The sequence below is a fragment of the Chelonia mydas genome, chromosome 8 (genome assembly GCF_015237465.2).
Source record: "Chelonia mydas isolate rCheMyd1 chromosome 8, rCheMyd1.pri.v2, whole genome shotgun sequence".
Classification (NCBI taxonomy): domain Eukaryota; kingdom Metazoa; phylum Chordata; order Testudines; family Cheloniidae; genus Chelonia; species Chelonia mydas.
The window spans coordinates 9,338,602-9,349,937 of NC_057854.1; the positions used below are offsets into that span (position 1 = coordinate 9,338,602).

General features: G+C 46.2%; 1 long non-coding RNA gene across 1 annotated transcript; it reads left to right on the top strand.

Moving 5' to 3' along the window:
• The first annotated feature begins 5,972 nt into the window (after positions 1-5,972).
• LOC122461412 lies at positions 5,973-9,751 on the top strand. Its single transcript, XR_006283279.1, has 3 exons — positions 5,973-6,106; positions 6,943-7,044; positions 9,630-9,751. It is a non-coding gene; the product is annotated as an uncharacterized LOC122461412 (long non-coding RNA).
• Positions 9,752-11,336: the final 1,585 nt, after the last annotated feature.

The following is an 11,336-nucleotide window of genomic DNA, read 5'->3' on the forward strand; positions in this document are numbered from 1 at the left end:
CAATATAAAGAACAGGATCAGCAAAAAATCTCTTGCCAACAGCTTTTGAGGTGGTTCTTTTCTATATTTTTTCCAATGCACTAATCTACCTAGAAGCCAAGTTTTGATTTAAGTGGTAGGAACAGGTCAGTGGCTTTACATATGATGGCAAGATAGTTAAATTGTTAGACTTGGTTTACAAGTTAAATAGAGCCATCACTCATCCATATGTTGTGTTTCAGCCTTAGGCCTATTAGTTCCAGTGGTCTGCCCTGCAGGAAGCTAAAGACCAGGTTCTTCCTTTGTCTGTTATCCATTCAGACCCAATCACTAAGCCTATCTCCACTGCAGGGGACATAAATTCCCTCCTTCCCTGAACACATCCTTCTCTTACATGTCCCTGTTGACGTATCTTGATCTGCTTCAAAGACAACCAAGAACTGGCTTTGATGGACTTTTTCTTCAAACCCTGGCATGCAAGCACATTTGGACAATATCGTGAGGTCCTCCCTCAATTTTTCTTAAATGACAGTTTTGTCTCATTAAGGACTCACTAAAACCTGAGTAAGGACTTCACATTATGGCCCATTGTGAGCACCAAAAGGTCCTGAAACACAAAACATTATTAGAACATGACTATACAGTGCACATACCAGTGCATAGGATTGTATGGGTGTGTCACTCTTACATAATTAGAACACAGTGGGTGCTATGAAATGTACCATTCATCTGCAGGGGACTGCCCAAGCCAATATATTTTAAAAATTCAGTGACTATGAAGAAAAATGTTGTGGTTGTAGTCCATAAGGTAACTGGAATCTCGGATAAATTCATATTTAACTGTGAGAACAGATTACTCTGTCCTATACTTTCGCCACCAGCTAATCTGACAGAGTCGAGGACACAAGTTGTCCACTCTTCCAGAGAAGTAGGCAAATGGTCAAATAATATCAAAACCAGTGTTGGGGATATTTTTGCTTAATGGAAGCTCAAGGCCAAATCAATAGAATCTGGGCTTCTTGTCCACCCCAAATCACCCCTCACACATTAGAGGAAGAGCAGGGTGCACTGAGCAGGAATAGAAGGGAAGGTGAGTTTTTCACCATTAATGTCATTCTGTGCTATCTATTTCCCTTCTGTCTATTACCACTGATATATCTACTCATGCTATTAGGTTGCCCTTGTAATTCTTAGCTTATCACGTTTAATACCACTTCAGGAGGTGGCCAGCAAGCTGTGGGCTCCGTAAGAACACATCAAAGGGCGATAGGTGTGGCAGACTAACAACGGCAAGTTTATAGATGAGTGGAAACATCGCAGAGGGATCAGGAGAATTAAGATATTCAGGGAAAGTTTGCTGTGCTCTGAAATTGATGATCTTGGGGTGGGGGATGGGGACCAAAGGTCAGTGATTTGCTAGATCATCTGGTGATCGTGATTTCTTCCGAAAATTCTGCAGTGGATCTCAGTGGAGCGTTTCATCCCCTCCAGCCTTTTCTGAACCAGAAATGCAGTGCGGTGCTAAATTAATAACACATTTTAAAAAGTTAATCAAACTGTTTTGAAACGCAGAAAGGTTCAGATTTGGGGAAATAATTTCCCTCTTCTATATCCTCCTTGTAGAAGAGACTGTCTAGGTCTGATCCTGCAAGGTGCTGGGTACCTTTGGCTGCCAGTGATCTAGTTGTAGGAGGTGCTTGGCTAGAGTTCCTACAGAAGGTGCTCAGCAAGGGGTAGCATCAGACTGAGAGGAAGAATGGTCCATTGTCTAGGATAGTAGCCTGTGATTTGGGAGACCTGGGTTGAATCCCCTCCATGGATTTCCTGTGTGACTTTAGGCAAGTTATTCAGACCTGGTCTACACTACAAAGTTAGGTCAACGTAAGCTGCCTTGCATTGACCTGCTTCTGCATGTATGTACAGTTAAATTTGTCTCCCACCAATAACAACGAGGAGTCTTTGTGGCACCTTAGAGACTAACAAATTTATTTAGCCCACGAAAGCTTATGCCCAAATAAATTTGTTAATCTCTAAGGTGCCACAAGGACTTCTCATTGTTTTTGCTGATACAGGACTAACATGGCTACCCCTCTGAAACCTGTCTCCCACCAATGTAATGTAATGTCAGTGTATGTAAGCTCTCCATTACGCTGACATAGTGACACCACCTCCCTGAGTGGCCCTGCGCTATGGTTGATGTGTTGAGGTCAATGCAGCACGAATGTATGCACTGCGTTACCTATGTTGGTCCTAACAGTCCTGCAGCTGTCCCACCATGCCCAACACTGATCACTCTGGTGATTTAGACCGACAGGTGCGCTCCCCTCCCCGCTTAGAGCCCCATGAATTTTTGAAATGCTTTTTCCTGATTGGCCAGCTTGCTGAGCACACCTAGCATCTCTCCATTATTGTGCGCAACGGCCCAGCTGACTGTGTTGGATACACGCTCCAGACATACTCTGGCTCGGAGTAGACAGGAGATATTGGATATCATGAGCCTGTGATGAGAAAAGGCTGTGCAAGTATAGCTATGGACCAGTTGTAGAAAGCTACGAGCAGATTGCCATGGGGGATGCAGGGAAAAGGGTATGACTGGGATCAGCAGCAATGGCACATGAACGCAAAGGGGCTGGAGCAGGCTTATCAGAAGGCCACGGAGGCCAAGAGTCAATCCAATGCCAAGCCCTAGACCTGCCGCTTTCACAAATTGCTGCATGCCATGCTTGGTGGAGACCCCACAACGCTCTGCAGACCACCATGGATACCTCAGAGGAGCCCACGTCACAGGCCTCTGGTGTGAACAGCGTGGAGGTGGAAGAAAAGGAGGATGGGGGACATGCGACTGGGGGGACCCGCCATGCCACGAGCCAATACCTGTTTGAGACTCCACCACAGTCCAGTCAGTCCTGGCAGTCGAGCGTGGAGGAGCCCGCTGCAGGGGAAAGGAACCTCAGGTAAATGTGTAAATTTATTTTCCATTACCATGATGTACCAACTTAGCAGGACACAGCTATTGACTTTTCATTAATTTACTTGTGCTAGAAGAGGTAGTGGTACAACAAAGAGAGGTGGAGTTGTTTGCATCTGCTTTTTGTTCCCCTGTAGAGTCAGGTGGGCGAAAGAGGCACGCAGAGCAGTTTGTTTATGTACACAGGGATGTCCCTTGAATTCTCCTGATAGATATTGACAAACCTTTCATGGAGGTACTCCGCAATCTTCACCCAAAGGTTTCTAGGGATGGCATTATTTATTTCTCTGCAGCAGGACGCTTTCCCATTCCAGTCATAGGCGTCAACTTCTCCTGGCGCCAGTGGGTGCCCTGGCCCCACCCTGACTCTGCCCCATCCCACCTCCTTCCCCCTCCCCCGCCCCCATTCCAACCCCTTCCCCAAATCCCCGCCCTGGTCCCGCCTCTTCCCCGCCTCCTTCCCTGAGCACACCACATCCCGCTCCTCTCCCCTCCCTCCCACAGATTGTTACACCGCGAAACAGCAAGTGCTGGGAGGAGAAGCGGGGACGGCATGCTCAGGGGAGGAGGTGGAGGTAAGCTGGGGCGGGGTGAGGAGCCTGGCTGCTGGTGGGTGCAGAACACCCACCAATTTTTCCCCATGGGTGCTCCAGCCCCAGAGCACGCAAAGAGACAGCACCTCTGATGCCAGCTGGCACCATTGCAGTAAACAGGCGAGCAGCATACAGGCCAGGGTGGCTTCGGGATGCCAGCAGCAGCTGTGCTCTCTGTGCCTTTGTTACTCTCAAGAGTGAGTTATCAGCTAAAATCAACACCACCTGTGGAAAACGGTGCCAGTATTGAGTGCTATTGCCTTGTATTCATAGTTTCATGCAACCAAGCAATTCCCTCCTCATTTTCCTCCACCTGGCAGGCCACACGCACCATGGCTGGAGCTATGAGTGGTGCTGTGCACAAGCACTCTGAAGCAGAGGTGTCAATAAGCAAGTCTTGTTTAAAACTTTAGGGGAGCAAGTTTCTGTTGTGACTATACCAACAATGGTACTTCTGTGTGTTTTAGTTGTAGCCTTGAGGGGTTCCCCTTCCACACCACAGAACACCTGAGCCAGATAAAGAGGAGAAAGAAGAGGACTCAGGATGACATGTTCAGCAAGATCCTGCAAGCCATGAACAGAGGGCTTGGAGCATGAATATTGCAGACTCTACGGAGAAGAAAAGAGTTGACAGGAGAAAGGCGCAGGAGAGGGAGATGCACCAAGACATAATGGGGCTTCTCCGGCAGCAAACACAGATGCTGCACACTTTTGTGGACTTACAGGTTCAACAATGCCAGGCTCCCCTCTCTTTGCAATCCCTGGAGAACTCCATTATAGCACCTCCCTACAAACACCCCCCCAACATTCCATGTGGCATATCCTTCCCACTCCATACTGGGGGACATTAAGGACAACCAACCCTCTTGTAAACTGACCTGTGAGAGCCATGGTTGATGTTTGTATAGCTAAAATGGACATTAATGTTCCTTCCCCTGTTCCATAAATTTGTTAAGGTTTTAATGGATTTGCTTTTAACTTGTGCTGAAATTTTCTGGAAGTGTTTTTGTTACTCAGTAAAACTCTGTTTGGAAAATAACTCATCTATATTAGTTGACAACATATACTTCTGACTGGCTGGTGGCAAGCACTTATTTGACATTGTACACCTTGAAACAACTCATAGGATCATTGACAAACACAGAGGAATAATCATAAATGTACAGCAAGTACCACAAAATTAGTAGGTGCATTGTCAGTATTACATTCATAGATGTGCACCAAGCACCACGCAGTTCATAACAGGCCCCCAAACTGCAGGGCCAAGTAGAACTCAGTACACCACAACGCATTACGGTGGCCCACTGTTAGAGCTCTTTCAAAGTCTCCTTGAGCCATATAGCTCCACACTGAGCTTTTTTGATAGCCCTTGTATGTATCTAGACAGCCAATCCACCGCCACCCCGGTGGCAAATTTTTCTTCTTTGCCTCACAGATATTATGCGGGACACAGCAGGCAGCTATAACCATTGGCATATTTTTCTCACTGAAATCCAGTCTTGTGAGTAAACAACTCCAGGGCCCTTTCAGTCTACTAAAAGCACATTCAGCTGTCATTCGGCACCTGCTGAGCTGGTAGTTGAACTTTCCTTGATGCTGTCATAGTGATTGGTGTATGGCTTCATGCGCCAAGGGAATAAGGGGTAGGGTGGGTCCCCACGATCACTATTGGCATTTTAACATTGCCACTGGTAATTGTCCGGTTGGGAAAGAGACTCCCTGCTCGTACCTTTCTGAACAGTGCTGTGTTCTTAAAGATGCAAGCAGCGTGCACCTTCCCTGACTAGACAACACTGATGTTGGTGAAGTGCCCCCAGTGATGCACCAACACTTGCATAACTGTATTAAAATAGCCCTTTCTGTTGATATACTCTGTGGCCAGGTGGTCTTGTTCCAAAATAGGGATAAGCATGCCGTCTGTCACTCCACCGCAGTTCGGGAACCCCACTGCTGAAAAGCCATCCAGTATGTCTTGCACAATGCTGAGAGTCACAGTCCTACGTAGCAAGACATGATTAGTGGCCAGGCACGCTTGCATGACAGCAATCCCCACATTGGATTTTCCAACTCCAAAATGATTTCCCACTGACTGGTAGCAATCTGGCATTGCAAGTTTCCACAGTGCGATTGCCACTTGCTTTTCCGCTGTCTGTGCTGTTCTCATTCTGGTGTCCTTGTGCTGGAAGGCTGGGGTGAGCTTGGCACATGGATCCAGCAATGTGGCCTTGATGGATCCAAAAATTCTGCAGCCACCACTGCTCATAATCCCCCACCTGCATTACGATGGGATCCCTCCAGTCAGTGCTTGTTTCTTGGGCCCAGAAGTGGTGCCCTTCTGTTTGCAGCTGCTCCGTGAATGCCATTAACAACCTTGAATTGGTTCTCACTCTGTCCCACAGCAGTCTGATCTCCAGGAAATCATCATATTCCCTGCAACTCTTCTTGTGGCTCTACAGATACTGGCAGATTGTGCGTCCTGTGCTTGCAACACTCCTGACAATAGTGCAGAGCTGGGCAGGCTCCATACTTCTGTCGGAGATGGCAGACAGTGACAAGTCCCACGCAGGTTTGTGACATTTTTCAAAATAAAGTGAGAAAATTATGTGATAAAGGAGATGGCATTAGGAGGTGGAAAAAGTTGCATGATGGGAACTTGACCCTGAAGTGCCAGTCACTTCTGTGTGACTTGGTTCTGCCCCACCATGCAGAGCCAAAACTGTGGCTCCTGATCGTACCTTGCTTTCTGAAATCTGACCCTAGCCTGACTGTTGCTTATTGATCCTGGCTCTGGCCATTCCTCTGACCCACGACTGCTGTCTTGTAGCTGTCCTTGATGTGTGGACACCAACCCAGCTGTCACTGCTAGGCAAAACTGCCTACACCCCAGTCCCTTACACCATGGTGCACCCCACTGTGCATTGAAACACTCACTCCTGGGGAGTATATGCAGTGGCAATGCAAGAAGCCAAGCGTACACATGCACAAGCAATATACTAACTGTGTCGTAACTTGTGTTGGCAAAAGTTTGTAGTATCTTAGTATCTCTGTACTTCAGTGTCTCCAACTGTAAAACAGGAATAAAAGTACTTTAAAGGTTGCGGGGCTGTCAAATAATAGGTTAATGGGGGCTGTATAAGTTCCTAAGAAAGGCTTTTCAACTGATGCCAAATGTTAATAATACGATTCCTCAGTGGGGATGCTGTCTTTAAAAATAACTGGAGAAATGTTTTACAGGTATTGGACAATTCTAGAAGGGCTCCTAATGGGCACGCTGCTCTGGTTAAAAAGCAGTAATTCAAACCATAATCCAGGGTGGCATTTGTCCTAGCGAATAATATCTGAAAGATAATTCTGCCATGGTTGTCAGTACATCCTATGTTAAAGTAGCTGATGTCTTTTCAGGAGCTCGAATCCCATCTCTAATACAGAAGTGGCCTGTCAAGGAAACTGAGGCAAAATTTGCAGGATGATGTAATGGGACTGTAATCTTCAAGTTAAATTAAAGTAAGTGTTTATGATGAAAGGATGGTTGTATTTTCATGTGTACTTTTAGTAGCCCAACAATACCTAGCAGCCTACCGATACATAACTGTACTTCCATTGCTAGGAAATATGATCTCTAGAGAGATAACAAAGTAGCTGGGAGGACATAGTTCCCCAAGGGCGAAGCCACCATCTGCTTGCAGTCAAGTTTCAAAGAAAAGAAATCAAGATTTTTGTCAGCAGTTAGCTTGATTATCAGGCACAGCGGCTAAACATTAAATACTGTAGTAATCACAGTGACATGAAAATGGGTTACTTTCAAGATGATTCGCTACAGTACATTTCCATGCAATGCTAGAACCCTGCTAAAACAGCACTGTGGTACGTATTTAACCACGCGAGAGGGGCATTTCATTACTTTATTAAGAAGTGATGTGCATTTAAAAATGAGAGTGCAGCTTTCTAAATGTCTTACTCTGGAAAAAGGAATGAGGCAGAATTCTTCAGGCTAGACTAGCATTTTATATCTTAGCACTATGATTAATGATATACCAGATCCCACTTAAATAAATATCGATTAAAGAATAGATCTTCTGAAACCGTTACTTTGTCCCTGCACCAAAACAAATGACTAAAAGGTCCTTACTACTGGCAATACGGAGTGAATACCTACTACAGAATGTCTCCTAAGAGAAGACTTTTTATATCCATAAAGGTTATGGGGTCAACAGGTTTCTTCTGCATACAAAAATTAGTATATGTTGTGTCATATTTATCTATGTATTTATTATGCTGGCTTTGTGTACTACACCTTTAAATCTCTAAGGACTCTGGGGTTTGCTAGTACAATGCCAGAGGGGAAGTGGCTGGTGCCTTCCCTATTTGGGGAGCACTGGGGTGAGCTAAAGAGGGCCTGGCATAGAACCTCAAGCTTGCCCTATATTGTTTTCCTGATGTGATGGGCCTTGTGGGTTGTTGCAGGAGTGCAGAATCACCTCACTGTAAGACCTGAGGGCTGGCAGCCATTTTTTGTGTTCAAGTCAGTACTGTTACAGAAGCCAGATATGCTGTGTGCTCTTATTTGGCGACTTTACTCTTGTTGTTGTTTTGTCATTCTCTTAATAAGTCATTTAGACCAAAAGTATCTGTGTGCTTGGTGGAATGGAGACATACCATATGGGGAATTCCAGTGAAAGAAAAATTCAGTTTTGGGGGGATGGACTAGATGATCTCTTAAGGTCCCTTTAACTTCCAGTCCTACATTTCTGATTCTATAATCTCCCACCTCTAGGTGACATTCTTCCTACAGATGCCCATGCACAATTATCCACCTGTGTGGGAGCTGGCCTCTTGTAAGGGAGAACTTGGCTGTCACCATTAGCAACATTGCTGATTTATCAAGAGCAGAATTAGCTTCAGAACTTAAGCCAACACAAATGATTTCGCAATTATAAACATCCACAAGATGAGTTCTCTGATCTAAGTAACTAAGGCAGATTTTAGAGATCACTGTCAGGCTAAATACAAATGATAAGCCCTGGGGGGGGGAAATGGAGGGACAGGGTTTGATTTTGTAGCAAAATTCATTCCAATTTCAACTGGTGCAGGATAAGAGTCCCTGTTATGATGACAGCTTGTACATTTATGGGATTTGAAACAGACTCATGATCCATCTTCCAGCATCCTGCCTCCAATAGGGGACAATGCCAGATGTCTCACCAAAAGGTGAGAAAGTCCTATAATGAACCTAACTTTGCAGTACCATATCTTGAGGGGAAGGTTCTTCCTGGTGCCAGCTGGTGATCAGTTCATGTCCCAAGTGATAAGGATTGATAACCCCTGTAATTCTATTGTAGTGTAGAGGCTGTTCCTATTCTTATCAATGCCTGACCTTTAATTATTTAGGAATTTAGTGAGCTATTTGCCCCAATAATATCCTATAACACTGGGCTTTTCTGGTCATCTGTTTTAAATGTGTTGCCTTTATGATTTTGTAAAGCACCCCCTCATTTTTTAGAACAGAGTAAATGGAAGTGCCCCACTGATATGAAAGAGTTTAAAACTGAGTTCATCTTTAAAAGAACAGAAGAATGGCCATATTGGGTCAGACCAATGGTCCATCTAGCCCAGTATCCTGTCTTCCGATAGTGGCCAGTGCCAGATGCTTCAGGTGGAGTGAGCAGAACAGGGTAATTTATCGAGTGATCCATCCTCTGTCATCCAGTCCAAACTTCTAGTAGTCAGGAATTTCTAGCAGTAGGAACTTCTGCCATTACTGGTTCTCTTTAAAGCAATATTTTCTGTCAAAATTCCATGCTCTATAAAATATTGTTTTAGAATGACATCCATGCTGAATATGATCACAGCATTTTGTGTTATAAGCAGTTGTATTTTTGTGAAGCTTGAGAGAGACACTCCCAACAGGTAACAGAGAGGGAAACTGCACTGAACTGTGGAAAATGCCTCACTCAGGGCAATCCCTCAAAGAGTGAAATAATCTGAGATGACCTAAGGCAGGCTCCCTATTGATGTGACATTTTGTGGGTTAAAGTACAGGAAGTCTTGAGCATCCATCTTCATCACCCCTTTATGTTCTCTCTCTGAAGGTACCTGGCCTGTATTTGAGGAGCTCTGGAAACTGGAGGAGCAATTTAGTGCTTCCAACTGCCTAAAAGGAATTGGACTGTGATTTGTGACAGTCGTCTGGTGATTGATGAGATAAAGCTGCAATATATGCATGCACTCTTCCTATCCCCTGATCATGCAGGAAAGGAGTTGTCTCAGACTCTTATAGTTGCAGATCTGAGAGATGGGCCTGAACTAACATAGCTAATCTGATCAACCCCGAACTGTGGGCTGTTTGAGATCTAGCTTCAAGTCCTGCAGCCTGAGCCCTTCTGCAGTAGATGGAAATTTTAGATATGCATGATCCAGTGAAGCGTGCATTAATGCTTGCTGTCTCTGCAGACACACCAGCATTTCATATGGGAATTCCATCTGTCATGCTGTATTGTGAAAAGGGTGTTTGTTGCCTCACGTGCCTGACCGAGGGTTACATTTGCAATTTGCTAAGAACCCCCGGGCTAAACTTGAACTCTGTCACAGAGGTATGGTCCACAGCAGTGGCGGATGTAAGCTCCCTATTCAGTGTGAGTGCTCCTCCCCTGCTGCTGTCGCCTCCTTGCCCTGCCGAAGGGGCATTGACCACCCACAGAAGCACCCTTTGCCCTGGCACTGCAGGCAGCAGACCCAGATGCACGGAGCTGAAGAGTGAGGCTGCCCCGCACTCACCCAGCAGCAGCAGCTCCTGTCTGGTAGAACTGGGCTTGGCTCCCTGCTCTGGTCATTGTGATCTGGTGCACGGGGTCACAGCATCATTCAGGTTTGGGCCATATTTGAGTGAGTGGTGTTGCAGCATAGCACACAGGGTCTCAGCGCCCAGAGCGGGGAGCTGGGTCCAGCCCTGCAGGGCAGGAGCTGCTGCTGCTGGGTGAGTGTGGGGTGGGCTTGCTCTTCAGCCCCCCTCTGGGGTCTTTTCATCCTGGTCCAGTGCAGAGGGTGATGAGGGGGGATGGAGGGAGCTGCTGTGGGTTGTTGGTGCCACCAGGTCACAACACCAAAGTAGGTAGCTGGGCCCAGCCCTGTGGGAGCTGCTGCTGCAGGGCTTCTGTGGGCTCAGTTGTGCCCATGAGCCACCACTAACTTCTCCCCTGGTGTGCAGAGAGCACAGTCCCCAGCCTGCAGTGCTGCATCTTGTTTCAACGGCTGGGATTGTTCCAAATTTTGCAAGAGGTGCTCAGCATCTCATGGGGTTGAGCCAGATAGTTCCCCTCCTGCTTCCTGCCATGCTGTCAAACCAGGACTTCCTGTAAGTGATCCCAGGCCCACACAGTTGTTGCGGAAAATTGGCAAGGGTGAAAAAGAAGGATGGCGTGAGATGGGCTGAAGTGGGAATGGGGAGTTGGGCCAGAACAGGGTGACCTTCAGGAATTGTGGGAGAGGGCTGAGAGTGGAGTTGTCATGTCTGTGTGAAGTACATGTCAAGGACATAAAAGGTTGCTACAAAGAGGAGGGAGAAAAATTCTTCTCCTTAATCTCTGAGGATAGGACAAGAAGCAATGGACTTAAATTGCAGCAAAGGGCAGTTTAATTTGGACATTAGGAAAAACTTCAGAACTGTCAGGGTGGTTAAGCAGTGGAATAAATTGCCTAGGGAGGTTGTGGAATCTCCATCATTGGAGATGTTTAAGAGGAGGTTTAGACAAACACCTGTGAGGGATGGTCTAGAACAGGCCTGCGCCGCTTCCTGCAGC